This window comes from Rana temporaria, chromosome 4 (assembly GCF_905171775.1).
Source record: "Rana temporaria chromosome 4, aRanTem1.1, whole genome shotgun sequence".
NCBI classification, from domain to species: Eukaryota; Metazoa; Chordata; class Amphibia; order Anura; family Ranidae; genus Rana; species Rana temporaria.
Window position 1 is genome coordinate 154,770,181 of NC_053492.1, and position 15,359 is coordinate 154,785,539.

The following is a 15,359-nucleotide window of genomic DNA, read 5'->3' on the forward strand; positions in this document are numbered from 1 at the left end:
AAACGTGAGCATGCACCGCTCAGTTTACATGCTGGAGATCGATGTGAACAGGAAGGTAAGTGAATTTTATTGCAGAAGAGACATTGCCCCCACAGCAAGCAACTTACAATAGGGGCACCCAAGCAGGCTTTTGCACCCGAGCTGCTGCTCTGCATGTCCATTCACACACAAAGCCACAGCTCAGCCCCACCCCCTCTCTATCCTCACTGGCTGATTGACAGCAGCAGGAGCCAATGGAGTCCCCAGAGAGATAAGGCTCTCGTGCACATTGCTGGATTGCGATGGGGCTTAAGTATTGGGAGGGGGGGTAATGCACCATAAACATCCAATGTGGTGGGGCTTAACAGAAGAAAGAGAGGCGTTTTTAGGCACTCATCAAGAGTCGACCAACTATACCCGCCCACTCTTTCCACCCAGGTCCTCCATTCTTTGAAACAGGTACTACAGCTTCTATGAATGAAACATGATCTTATGAATGGAGAGCTGGATCTTTCAATCATCTGCCTATCCTCCATTCATAGTACCCTGTATCCAGTGTCACTCATTGAAGAAATTAGAGGAACATTGCTTCAAAGTGTACAAATCCTCCCCTCGGTGCAGAGTACAGATAGTGGATGCCTGCCCACGAGTGTGCAGAGCTACGATTAGGCTAGTCTTTGGGGTGAAACGTGTTAGGAGTGGAGTGGTATCAATGGCGGATGTCTTGAAATGCTACATTTTTTGCTATAAATCTTTTATTGTGGTGACAATTGTGTGTGGCTGGTAATTTTTGGGAGTGTTCAGAGTCAGTCAGTGTCACATTTGTCTTTTGCACCCTGGGGTCCAAGCTACTAGTGTCTCAGGGGAACAATATTTTAGTGTCTCCTCTGCAGCCTGTACCTCCATGCAGCCTCAGTTACTAGCACTAATTCCTGGCCAGTCTACTTCTAGAGGATATAAACCCACAGCTGTGACACCCCGAAACAGGTCTATCGGCTTTCTTACAACTGAACTCCAGGTATCCAGCCACTTTGGAAAATATGTTGGATTATTATGGGTTGGGTCCTACAAGGTGTATGCCACCTGGTGGACTTATCCATTTTATTTACAACTGACAGCTCTACTGTGCGTTGAAAGTAGATCTGGGGCTCTGACAGAAGTGATGCTGCTTTCTCAAACAGCAGTCAATATGCCCGCCCCTTCCCTGCTGCTCTCCATTCACAAATAAGTATGTATTTTATGAATGGGTTCACATAATACAAAACTTTCCATGATTGGGCAAAAAGAGAAAGGGGCAGGCAGATCGGCTGCATACGACTCTGCAGCTGTAGGAGCTCAGCTGAGACCTGAAAGTCCAGTATTGGAGACCCAGAGGTATAGCAATAGCTATGCTCCCGGTGTTTAGTAAATGTAAATTTAAGAGATAAATCCACAAGGTTGCATGCACCTCGTTTCACTTAATCCATAATAATACAGCACATTTTAGAAAATTCCAGGAGTTCAGCTTTAATCTGGCCACCCAAGCCACTTTCCAGCGCCATTATAATGGCACGGGAAGCTTTTTAAATTACCACCACTGTATTATATTGTTTGTGCACTATATTGCATATAATTGAACTAGATGATGATCTGCGAATGATACCGATGTGAAGCCTTCTGTATATTAAAACAGTAAATTACCTTTTACACCAAAGGTGAATTGGACAGATTTACCCTTGTAGGAGTCAAACCTGACTTGCATCCATAGGGATGGAAGGCCTATTACACAAAAATGTACCCATTTGCTCCATGCCAACACCAGCTCAGGAACACTGTGCAGTATGTGCTAAAAAAGATCCCAGTGCCTCTTAGCACCTTGCACTGCAGTCTTCAGAGTGATGACCCTTATTTGTGGACTGAATTCTAACACCTCTAAAGTTCAATGGTATATGGACTGCTATCAACATGGCACACTCTAAAATAGATCTGAACTTTGAATTAATCATTACAGTATTGTTCCTGTGATGGTACATGATCAGCACTGTGGACAGCAAATAGGATTTCTTTAAAGCCCATTCAAGGCAAAACAGCCAGTTTGATTTATTCCCCCCATGTCTCCCTGACTTCATACAAACCTTTCCTTCAGTCTCTGCTGCTATGACAGCACAGTTGGCCAAAGAACTTTCTTACAGATGTGACTTATCGGTGTGATGGCTGTGGGTCTTCCATACTGTTGAACATGTACTTCATAGAGCTTTATATCATGGTATTCCTTTCATTTCCAGTGGCTTAAAAGAGAAGGGGGGGCGGGAGGGGGTGGTATGTGAGGACAAAAGCAAAAGCATATGTGGAGGTCTGCATAAAAGTTAACCTGTTGTTTTTCAAGCAAAGTACAAAGTACAGTTCCACTTTAACCACTTGCCGACCACCCTATAGCAGTTTTACTGCTACAGGGTGGCAGCTGTGCGCAGGATCACGTATATATAAGTGATCCTCACTTATGGCTAGTGGGCTCAAATTCATGCCGCTGGCGGCTCGCTCCTGCTGTGATCTGTGATTATGCAGAGCGGAAACCGATCAGCGGGTACCATGGACTCAATGTTCAGCACACAGGCAGAACGGCAGTCTGCTTATGTAAACAAGGCAGATTGTCATTCTGTCAGTAGGGAAGGCATGAATCTTGTATTACTGCAAAGCAGGGACATGGATCCATGCATTGCCCTAGTAAAAGCATCTCCCACGAAGTACACAAACACTGGCTAGGAACACAGTTAATCCCTTTGATCGCCCCTGATGTTAACCCCCCCTGGCGGTATTCCCGAGCGTGACTCAGGGTGGATTTTTTGTGCTAAAATCGGTATCCCCGAGTCACGCTCGGGGTAGCTATGCAGAGCCTGCAGTGCGCGCTGGCTTACCTTGTTCCTGGATCCAGCGATGCCACCTCGCTGTGTGAGCGAGCGGGTCCTCGCTCGATTCACACAGTGTCCTCCTGTGCCGTCGATCTCCGTTTCCCTGCGACGTTACAATGCACGGGAGCGGAGATCGGCGCCAAATTCAAAAAAGTAAACAAACACTATACATACAGTATACTGTAATCTTATAGATTACAGTACTGTATGTAAAAACTACACACACCCCTTGTCCCTAGTGGTCTGCCTAGTGCCATACATGTTCTTTTATATAATGAAAACGGTTCTTTCTCCCTGCAAACTGTAGATTGTCCATAGCAACCAAAAGTGTCCCTTTATGTCAAAAATGGTTTTAGATTAGCTAGAAAACAGCGATAATAAATTATAATTACTTGCAGAATCGAGCGATAGCGATTTGTGGGGAAATTCGTCATAAAAAAAATAATAATAATGACAGCAACAATTCTGCAACTGAGCAAATTTCAGTGATTTTGAGTTGATTACATTATTGAATAATTTTTATTAGAATTATATTATTATTTGTTATAATTATTTATATTTATTTATTATATTATAATTTTGTTTTTTAAAAAATGTCATACCCGGGATGCCTACTAGACTCTTGTTTGATTAGATTTAAATGAGTTATTCCTAAGAATTGCAGGCCTACAGTATAAAACGCCAAATTTCCTTGCAAAATAATTGTACCGCTTTTGGTACGTAATTCCAGACAGAATCATACCGCCAGGGAGGTTAACCCCTTCCCAGTCAATATCATTAATACAGTTACAGTAAATATTTTTAGCACTGATCACTGTATTAGTGTCACTGGTTCCCAAAGAAAGAGTCAAAAGTGGCAGTTAGTGGCCAATTTGTCAGCCACAATATCACAGTACCGTTATAAGTTGCTGATCACCGCCATTACTAGTAAAAAAAATTAAAAAGTTCCATAAATATATTCCATAGTTTGTAGACACTATGGGATTTATTTCCTAAAGCTGGAGCATGCAAACTCAGGCTCACTTCTGCATAGAAGCCAATCAGCTTCCGGGTTTTATTGAACAAGCCGAGGTTAGAAGCTGATTGGCTACCATGCACAGCTGCACCAGATTCTGAGTGCTTCAGTTTTAGTAAATCTCCCCCTATAACTTTTTCAAAAAACAATCAATATACACTTATTGGGATTTTTTTTACCAAATATGTAGCAGAATACGTATTGGCCTAAATTTATGAAGATTTTTTTTTTTTTTTTATTCTTATTGCATATTTTTTATAGCAGAAAGTAAAGAATATTGTGTTTTTTTCTTTAATTGTCTGTCTTTTTGTGTTTATAGTGCAAAAAAATAAAAACACAGAGGTGATCAAATACCATCAAAAGAAAGCAATAAGTAAAAAGGACATAAAATGTATTTGGGTACAGTGTCGCACGAACTGTGAAATTGTCAGTTAACCTCCCTAGCGGTATGATTATTTCAGAAAAAAGGTGCTGAAAGCGGTACCATTATTTGCAAGGAAATTTGGCGTTTTATATTGTAGGCCTGTAATTCTTAGGAATAACTCTCTTAAATCTGACCAAACAAGAGTCTTGTAGGCATCCCGGGTATGATTTTTTTTTTTTTTTTAATTATAAATTATAATATAATAAATAATTATAAATAATTATAACAAATAATAATATAATTCTAATAAAAATTATTCAATAATGTAATCAACTCAAAATCACTGAAATTTGCTCAGTTGCAGAATTGTCGCTGTCATTACTTTTATTTTTTTATGACGAATTTCCCCAAAAATCGCTATCGCACAATTCTGCACGTGATTATAATTTATTATCGCGGTTTTCTAGCTGATCTAAAACCATTTTTGACATAAAGGGACACTTTTGGTTGCTATGGACAATCTACAGTTTGCAGGCAGAAAGAACAGTTTTTATTATATAAAAGTACATGTAGGGCACTGGGCAGACCACTAGGGACAAGGGGGGGTGTGTATTTTTTACATACAGTACTGTAATCTATAAGATTACAGTATACTGTATGTATAGTGTTTGTTTACCTTTTTGAATTTGGCGCCGATCTCCGCCCCCGTGCGTCGTAACGTCGCAGGGAACGGAGATCGGCGGCACAGGAGGACACTGTGTGAATCCACCCCGAGTCACGCTCGGGAATACCGCCAGGAAGGTTAAAGCAACACAGTGTCATATCACAAAAAAATGGCCTGGTAATGAAGGAGGGTAAATCTTCTTCAAGTGGTTAAATATGGTGTAAAGGTGAATAGTAAATTGTGCAATAATACATTTTCACATGCAATGTCAAGATAAAAAACAAAAAACACACTACTAATAATGGATTCTTTCCTAAATATACATAATATAATTGGGTACTGATATTTATAGATTACGTTGAAAAATCTGATTGCCTCTCTGGGATCAGGAAGGACTTTTTTCCCCCTGCTGTACCAAATTGGATCATGCTCTGCTGGGGTTTTTCTCCTTCCTCTGGATCAACTGAGGGTGATGGACTTGTGTCTTTTTTCAACCTGACTAACTAACAGTGTTGCCAACCGTCAGTATTTTTACTGGCAGCCAGTAAAAAATGGGCAATTTTCTCCTGACTGTAAATGCTAGTAAAAGTAAAAGGTTGCCAGTAAAAAATATGGCTGCGACACTCGGCTTGGTCCGGAGCTGCCTGAGACCATCCGAGTGCCTGCTACAGTGTGATCAGGCGGCTCTGGTAGAGGCAGTGCCTGAGCATGTCATGTGATGTCATGGTGCAATGGAGCCAAGCAGAGCGGCCAGAGCCTTGTGTGTGGGTCTGCAGTATGGGAGCAAGGCAGGCTGGGACCGCGACTGTCAGTGCTGTTTAGACTTGAGTGGACTGGAGAGACCACTTGGCTTGGAGAGAGACTGATACTGGGACGTTTTGTGTCAGTGAGGTCTCATCATCATCTGTGCTGCTGCACACTGCTGTCAGTGTCACTGGGATTGTGTGTGCCGCCCATTCTAATCTGTCAATTTTATGTGTGTGTGCCGCCCATTCTAATTTCTTGATCTCCTATCCCGGAGCTACTTATTTACTATATCGAAAAAAAAAAAAAATGTTTTGTGCCTTATTATCTACCTTAAATCATATTGCTAATTGCATATTGCATTTGTTGTAGCCTAAATACTCTAAGGCCCCATGCACACGAGACGCTGCTAAACTCGAGTTCAGAGGAATTTGGGCATTTTTTTCAACTGCCCCTGAACACATTTAATGTTATCCTATGTGTCCATGCACACAATCACGTTTTTTGGCTTTTAAAGCAGTTGGGTTTATGTCCGATTTTTCAGACGCAAAATTTTGGGTTTAGAAGCTTTTTTTGCGTTTCAAAGCTTTGGGAGGGTCTACAATGTCTTTGAGATAAACGCTGACAGCCGCAAACACGGTAAAACGCCGCTAAACGCAGCAAAACGCAGCGCAATTTCGCTGCAAAAACCGGCGTTTTAAACGCCCGTTTTTGCCTTTGAAAACGTGAGTTTAGAGGTGTTTGTAATTGCTTCTTGTGTGCATGGGGCCTAAGGCCCCATGTACACGAGAAGCAAATGCAAACACATGTAAAAACAAGTTTTCAAAGGCAAAACCCGGCGTTTAAAACGCCCGTTTCTGCCGCGAAATTGCGCTGCGTTTTGCCACGTTTAGCGGCGTTTTACCGCGTTTGGGCTATCAGCGTTTACAACAAAGACATTGTAGACCTTCTCAAAGCTTTGAAACGCAAAAACTTTTGCATCTGAACCCAAAATTTTGCTCCTGAAAAAACGAGCCTAAACCCAACTGCTTTAAAACGCAAAAAAAATGTGAATGTGTGCATGGACACATAGGATAACATTAAATGTGTTCAGGGGCATTTGAAATAAATGCCCAAATTCCTCTGAACTCGAGTTTACCAGCGTCTCGTGTGCATGGGGCCTAATTTGCACTTAATTGTGCCAGTAAATTTTGGATGTTGTGTCAGTAAATTTTAATCTGGTAGGTTGGCAACACTTATAACTAACTATGTAATAAGTGGATCAGATAAAATAAGAGAAGCAGCCCAACATAGTACAATAATGTCGTCACATGGAACAACTGATTTATATTCGCCAGTGGCTCAAGTCCAGTGTTCTAATTTTTACCTGTCTTAGGCTGGCCATAATCAATAGCAATGTGACTGATATCAATGCTGGTAGGTACCATCAAGTAGTGTAGTGACGCAGTTCAATCAACCAGATGCACTGGGCCAGTATATGTCACTGATAGAACTCTCAATCATTCTGGGTATATAATGTAATGTTTTACTGTTCAATAACAAATGTAACAGCGGCATTCAGCATTGGGTAATCATTTTGCTTTTAACCAATTTTCATTGAATAAGTAGTAAGTAAGGTACAAAACATAGTGTAAGAAAACTTTTCGAAAAAGCCAAAAGATGTTAGGCAGCTGGAACGTAGCTGCTGAGAATGTAAACACACCCAACAGTATAAAAAGCCTATTAATAAGCAGAACATGTAGCCTATAAAAGTAGAGTAGGTATAAATGAATCAAGACATTTGCGGCAGCCCGCAAAACAATAAGCAGATCAGAACATCCAGTCTGAACAAACAAAATGATCTCCAACAATTTAATAAGATAGAATAGGAAGAGTGCATTTACAGTAGGAAAGACGGAAGAAAGGGTAAAAAGGGGGGTAGGATTGGAAATGGTTACGGAAAAAAAAGGGGGGTGAGGGTGGGGGGGAGAGTGAGCACTGAGAATGCCCAAAACCAGCACCCCAAAGCTGAACTGCGTCCCTATCCCATTGTACGCGCCAAAATCATTTCAGAACTAAGGGCCTGATCCACAAAAGGGATACGCCGGCGTATCTACTGATACGCCGTCGTATCCCTGTTTCTATCTTTGGAACTGATCCACAGAATCAGTTTCTCATAGATAGGCAGAAGATCTGACATGTGTAAGGGACTTACACTGTCGGATCTTAGGATGCAGTACCGCATCCGCCGCTGTGGGCATTTCTCGTCGAAATCCAGCGTCGGGTATGCAAATTAGCACTTACGGAGATCCACAAAGCTTTTACGCTTTGTTTTTTCTCCGTAAGTATTAGTTTGCCGTCGCAAAATTAGGGCTGCTTTTACAAAGTGTAAAGTTAGTACACCATGTAAAAGTAGACCCTTCTTTCCCGCGACGCTGTCAAATTTTTTATTTTTATTTTTTTTCCCCGCCGCATCTCAGCCGGGTTTTTGTGGATCAGGCCCTATGTATCTTGTTTCATATTCAGTACAATAAAACTCAGGAGGTCTCCTGCCAGGTCCCTACTGCACTGGTCCGGCAGAAGGGGAGGGAGGAGGAGGGCGGAGCTGCTGACATGTAAAAAACAGGTACCTGTTCCACCCCAGAAAGATGCCAAATGGGAGGAATCAGGTAAGCAGAAGTTCCACTTTTGGGAAAAACTCTGCTTTAAGAGGCAAACCGTCAAGACTTATACCATAAAGCAAACATGATCTGCAGCCAATGAGATTTCATCTTGCAGTGCTACAGTGCTTAAACTTCAGCGAGCGTATTGCCTGCCATGGGCCAGAGCTCACTGTACTAAGCCTTATCACCCTAAAGAAAGTGTCCTCTCGGCTCATCTGGGGATATTGGCAATTATGGAAAGGTTATCCATGTTACCAACTTGCCAACAGTGTAATGCATATATGCAGAAGCAAGAAAGAGGAGCTTTAACATCCAGCTGTCGTACAATGTGCATCAATGGCAACATGTTGTGTGCTGAAAGAAAGCCCCCGGACAATAGGAGATTATGGGGCCCCCAGGCAATAGATTATGGGGCCACACAGTATACACACACACAGTATACATATATATACACACACACAGTATACATACACACACTGAGAAGGTACTGGAGAGGCAGGGCAGCTATAATCTTGTGATTTTTAGACCAAAAGGATGTCAATAAGGGACATATGTAAAAAAAAAACACAGATTTTTACATACTGTCCCTGGTTTTACTAAGGCTTGCAGCCCTGATGGGGCCCCCTAGTGGCATGGGGCCCTCGGGCAGTGCCGAGTGCCCGAATGGTTAGTCCGCCCCTGATGCCCACCCACACTGACTAAGCAACTCTGACAACTCTTGATTACAGCTTCTGACTGGAAGCCAGTTGGATGGTCCTCCAATTATGTGACCATTGTGACAGCCAATCACGACGGTCACGTGACACATAAACCGTGTCACTACTTGGGCATTAAAGTGGTTTGTAAAGTAACATACCCTGACTCCTTAACTGAGGCAGCGGTGTCCCGCCTGCAACCCTGCTCTTCCTCTTCTCACAGATGACACTGGCTGCACTGTAAATTGATGCACTCAAACGTAAAGTTTTTATTTTACGACTCTGTAATCATCACTGTAATACTGATCTTTATGCATTGTTCCATTGACAACAATGCACCTGTGCAAAGATCAGTACAAACATGGCATGCAAGAGATCTTTAAAAAAAAAAAATTCTGCAATTTTATGTAGGTGACAGGTTCTCTTCAAATGCAACCATTACAATTATATAGCAAATAGAACTGATGTGCAAGTACACATCAATAACAAACACACATTCTTTATGGAGTCAGGAAGAGATGATGCCCAGGAACAGATGACTGAAAAGTATTCTGCAGGTGATGAAGAGTTCAGCCCTCCCGGGGGAACAAACACATCACACACACATACCCCGAGATCGCCGGAGCCGCTCCACCGGAACACCGACTGCGCTATCCACGTGTACTTCTTGGCAGCGCTTAGGCGTCCTTCGTTGTCATGGTGATGAGGCTCCTCCCCACCCGCTCTCTCTGCATCCTCTCGCTGTCCCTGATGACAGCGTGCCTTGGTTGGCGGAAGTTGTAGCGCAGAGGTTGGCGGAAGTTGATTAGCAGTTGTTACAGATGGCTTATCTAAGTTTTGTGTAAACTGAACGGAGCATTGCATACAAAATATACACTCTTCTAAAACATAGCCAGTGTGCAAATGATAATAAAAGTTTATTTCGAAGACAGCAACTGCTGATTGATATATAATGAATTGATAGGCTTTGTATCTGATCTTTGTGTGTTATCTGTAAGAAAATAAATGTGTGTAAATAGCCTGATCAAATCTCCAACTCCATGTGTAGAAATGCAGCACCCAAGCTTGCAAGGAACCTCCACCATGCTTCATTGTTGCCTGAACACACTCATTAGACTCTGTTCACACCTGGGCATTTTGAATTTTGGACAGAATCGCCACAATTCTGCCCGTAACACGCTACTAAAATGCCAACACAAATTTCAGATGCCATTCATTTTAATGGCACCTAAAAAAAACGCGGTGCAGTTCTGTTACGATTGTCGGGCAATAAGGTGCAATGCAATTGCGGCAATCTGCATTGTGTGAAGCTTGACACTGAAAAAAAGGTTCAGCAGCTTCTTTCAAGTGACAAGCTTTGTGCGACGCGGCTTGCTGCAAATTCAGTGCAATTTATCGCACAACATCCGCTGCAGAACCACATCGCGTTTTTAGGTGCCATTAAAATGAATGGCGCTTGAAATTCACATTGTGCGATTTGTCATTTTGGCAGAACGTTTTAAAATTGCTGTAGAATCGCAACTATCTTGCCCGTGATTCAAAACGCCCAAGGTGTGAATGCAGCATTACTGTATCGTTCTCCAGCCCTTTGGTGGACAAACTGCCTCCTGCTACAGCCAAATATTTCTATTTTGACTCTTCAGTCCAGAGCACCTGGACATTGCTCCAAATCAGGGACAGTCCCTCGAAATCAGGGACAGTTACGAGCTATTCAACAAGTAATATATTGCAGCTTTACCAATCATTAGATGTGGTGGCGGCATTGTTTTTTTTTTTTTTTAAGCTTTTTTTTCCTCTGTTTTTACCTGACATTGCTCCAAATCAGGGACAGTCCCTCGAAATCAGGGACAGTTACGAGCTATTCAACAAGTAATATATTGCAGCTTTACCAATCATTAGATGTGGTGGCGGCATTGTTTTTTTTTTTTTTAAGCTTTTTTTTCCTCTGTTTTTACCTGATGATTTGGCCAGTAACACACCTCCTGCATTAGAGTGCCCTCACTCTGGATGAAGGAGCACAGGGGACAGCTTTGGATAGCAGCTTTGTCAGTCTGGGGGATATGAGTGTTATATGTACTAGCGGATTTAAACTATTGACCTACAAGGTCCACAATGATCAGTTTTTACGGCTGTTTTTTATTTGGGTAACCTTACGCCTCAGTGTCTTCCAGCACTACAGGACCTGGCTCACAGCACTGGTCCTCGTGTGCTTTCTAGTGCTTTTTTATCCCCTCTGTGGAATGCGCAGGAAATCATTTTTAGGTTCAGTTTTCAAGATTCTGGCACCATTCTGGAACATTATACCATTAGCTGCAAACCACATTTAGTCAAAAATGAAAAAGTATCTAATAGCCTTAGGTCACAAATGAGCGGGCCTGCTCAGCTCCAAATATTTACTAAGAGAGGCCACGCCCTGTTGATCCACATCCTCTTACCAATAGGTAGCTGACCATTTCCTATCTCCTCCCAATAGGGGTAGTGGAATTGCAGAAAAATACCCTTCTAATATGGTCTGCCTACCTTTGACTTTTTCTCCATGTTAGAGATTATGGCTTATGGGCTAGACACCAAGACGGTCTCTTTGAACCAAAAAAATGTCTCTGGTAGAGGATGCGATAGTTCCCTCTCAAATCCATAGGATGACCTCTCGGATGAAAGCATACTCAAATTTAGCCTGATGCCTTGTACACACGATCGTTTTTCCCGGCGGTAAAAAGTCAGGCCCCGTACACATGACCGAGTTTCTCGGCAGAATTCAGCCAGAAACTCGATGGGAGCTGAATTCTGCCGAGAAACCCGGCGTGTGTACACTTTTGGCCGAGGAAGCCGACGAGTTCCTCGTCGAGCCAAATAGAGAACATGTTCTCTATTTCCTCATTGTTCAATGAGGAAAGTTGGCTCACCGAGATCCTCGGCGGCTTCACACAGAACTCGACGAGCAAAACGATGAGTTTTGCCCGTCGAGTTCCTCGGACGTGTGTACGGGGCCTCAGATGGGAAAACCGAGGGGAAAACCGAGAACCTGCTCGGTAGCTTTTTCCCCCTACACACGGCCGGGTTGTCCGGCAGAAAAACTGCCATGAGAGCTTTGGTCGGGAAACCCGGCCATGTGTATGCTCCACCGCAGGTTTTCCACATAGGTAAACTGCCGTCTTAAAAAACATTGGGAACCCCAGCGGGAAAAAAGATAACATGTTCTAATTTTTCCCGCCATTTTTCCCGCCTGTCAGGAAAACTGCGATGGAGCATACACACGGCCGGGATTCCCGGCCAAAAGCTGTCGTGGCAGTTTTCCCGACAGGAAAACCGGTCATGTGTACGAGGCATTTGAGTCTCTTCTTCCAGATCAGAGAGTGCCCCAAGTCAGGGGACTTTACTGTGGGTCAGAGCATTCCAGTGTAAGGTTTCTGCACTTGAATGCTACTTTCTTCCTCCTTGGAGAGACGTATCCATTACTGAAAGGTTCAGTTTTCCTTTGGACAGTCATTAGACAGGACTTGCTCCCTGCTTTAGTATTTTCCCAAATGTTTTTCTTTCACTGACGAGCTTCAGATTTCTGAGACATTTCCATTTATTTCTTTCCTTCTCCTGTCTGTCAGGAGGAAGCTTCTAGTAGTCTTTCCCGGGGGTAGTTTACCTAATGTTTAAAGGCCATAAGATTGGTAACCGATAAGGTAGGCCACAATGTAGTCTATCACACCACAAGAACATCTCCATATGTTCAGTTAGAAAGAATTCAGAACCCAAAATTCTCAAACTCGCACTATGCACTATATAGGGCATATCCCTAGGTTCTTTCATTCACTCCATCCACTATCCACTGTTCCAGTCCAGTTCTGGAAGGTGGAGGTGCTATAAAAGGAGCTACAATATGCACATCAAAGATCTGTATGAAAGATGGTACCATAGACACTTTCTGGGGTACCTCTTCAACTCCCCTGTTTGATGTTTTTCATGGGTCAAGTGTTCTCATCAACTGGGGTCCAGACTTGGGCTGTTAGCTATGATATGTAAGGAAATGTCGGGCTCCACAATTAACCACTTCCATACAGGGCACTTGTACACCTTCCTGCCCAGACCAATTTTCAGCTTTCATCGCTGTTGCACTTTGAATGACAATTGCGCGGTCATGCTACACTGTACCCAAACTAATTTTTATCATTTTGTTCCCACAAATAGAGCTTTCTTTTGGTGGTATTTGATCACCTCTGCGATTTTTATTTTCTGCCAAAAAAATTATAAAGACCGAAAATTTTGAAAAACAAATGCTTTTTTTTTGTTTCCGTTACAAAACTTTGTAAATAAGTACGTTTTCTCCTTCACTGATGGGCACTGATGGGGCTTCACTGATGGGCACTGATAAGGCGGCACTGATGGGCACCGATGATTTGGCACCAATGAGGTGGGACTGATGAGGTAGAATTGATGGGCACTGATGATGGGCACTAATATGCAGCACTGATGGGGCACTGATAGGCGGCACTGATGGGCACTGATAGGTGGCACTGATATGCAGCACGGATGGGCACTGATAGGTGGCATGGATAGGCACAGATAGGCGGCATGGATGGGCACAGATAGGCGGCATGGATGGGCACGGATAGGCAACACGGATGGGCACAGATTGGCGGCATGGATGGGCACTGATAGGTGGCACGGATAGGTGGCATGGATGGGCATGGATGGGCACTGATAGGTAGCACAGATGTACTGTATTATATTGTACTGATGGATGGCAATCAGTGCCAAACAATGATGTCTGCCAATCAGTGATGCCCATTGTGGTCACTGATTGGCATCTATTGTGGGCACTGATTGGCATTCCTGGTGGTCTAGGGTGGCATACCTGGTGGTGGGCATCCCTGGGGGTCTGGTAGCATCCCTGGTGGTCTAGTGTGGGCATCCTCGGGGGGGCTGCGCTGATAATCGATCAGCACAAACCCCCCCTGTCAAAGGTGCAGCCAATCGGCTCTCCTCTACTTGCGTCTGACAGATGCGAGTGAGGAAAATCCGATAACCGGCTCTTCTTGTTTACATCGTGATCAGCCATGACTCTTTACCTAGATCGTTGTTGCTGGGTGTCAGACTGACACCCCGCAACAACGATCGCCGCGATGCGCCCCCCCGGGGGCGCGCAGCAGCTCAATATCCTGAAGACATCATATGACGTTGGGTCAGGATATTGAAACCACTTTGCCGCCATAATTTTGTAATAAGTCGGGCGGCAAGTGGTTAAACTGAATTGTTTAGGAGTGCAGTAGCTTCTTCTCTTTGGTCAATGAGGGTGATAGTAAGTGGTGTGATAGCAAACAGTGTGTTTTCTTAGGTAGGAATTTAAAATGTTAAATAGACCAAAACCGTTTGGGTGAGACTCTGACTAATATTAATCTTGTGAGCTGCTGCTTAAATAAATTAATATAATTACCAACACATAGAGCTCCATAATTTGAACTACTGCCAAAAATAAAATAACAGAAGGGAATTTTATCCAATGTGGACACCGATATCCAAAACATGACAAAAATTCTATCCCTTCTCAAAATCCAAAAAGTTTTGGCAGAAAAAAAACGTCACTCTTTTTGGAAGATACTATAAAGTCCTGAAATAGAAAACGGATGAAATAGCTCTTCTACGGTATACCTGGACTTTTCTGCGTAATCTAAAGACTTCTTTGTTAAGCTTTGTGACCAAACTGCAATAATTCAGCTAGGAAGGTAAGTGAAAGGAAGAACTGATGAGAACCAGGAAGACTTCAGCCAAGTGTGTGAGGACAGATACTTTCAAAAGGAATTCTGTTTCTTTTTCTGCTGGAGAGTTCCTTGAAATTCCTGAAGTGTCTCCAGTGAATACAGTCATAAATACTGCACACCTGCTCAAACACACATACAAAAGGGAATGTTAGCAGAGCTAAATAGTTGTTCAGTGGTGGAGAGGTTCTCCAAGGAAAATGGAATTGAGGCAAGGTGTGAGCAGGGCATTTTGAACTGGAATGTCGTAGCAATTTGTTATGCAGTTAAAGAGAAACTTCATTAGGGTTGTAAAAAATACAGTAGCTGCTGACTTTTAAGAAACAGATACTTACCAGTTCATGGTGTCCATGTCTGTCTTCCCTTTCACTGCCATCAACGCATGTCATACAACCGCAGCAGTGGGGTGTATTAAACACACTCCCAGCTGTTTTAGCAGCCAGGAATGCATGCACATCCCACAAGTAGATTGTCGTCTCTCAGGTGGGAAGCAATTTGGTAGTTGTGTAGTCATAAGATCACTTCCACAGACCTCCCACAACACTCTGACATGTACACTGGGATCCACTTCCCCACCCATGGGGCAGCCAGTGACCCACATGAAGGGTGTCACCAGTTTAA

At 43.1% G+C, this 15,359-nt stretch overlaps 1 protein-coding gene across 1 annotated transcript in view; it reads right to left on the reverse strand.

Moving 5' to 3' along the window:
• Nucleotides 1-9,720, reverse strand: part of LEKR1 (leucine, glutamate and lysine rich 1) — a 279,264-nt gene extending 269,544 nt beyond the window's left edge. Inside the window, exon 1 of the mRNA XM_040349234.1 lies at nucleotides 9,601-9,720. The gene's annotated coding sequence lies outside the window, so the exon portion shown is untranslated. The remainder of the gene's footprint in view (nucleotides 1-9,600) is intronic.
• Between the last annotated feature and the right edge of the window lie 5,639 nt (nucleotides 9,721-15,359).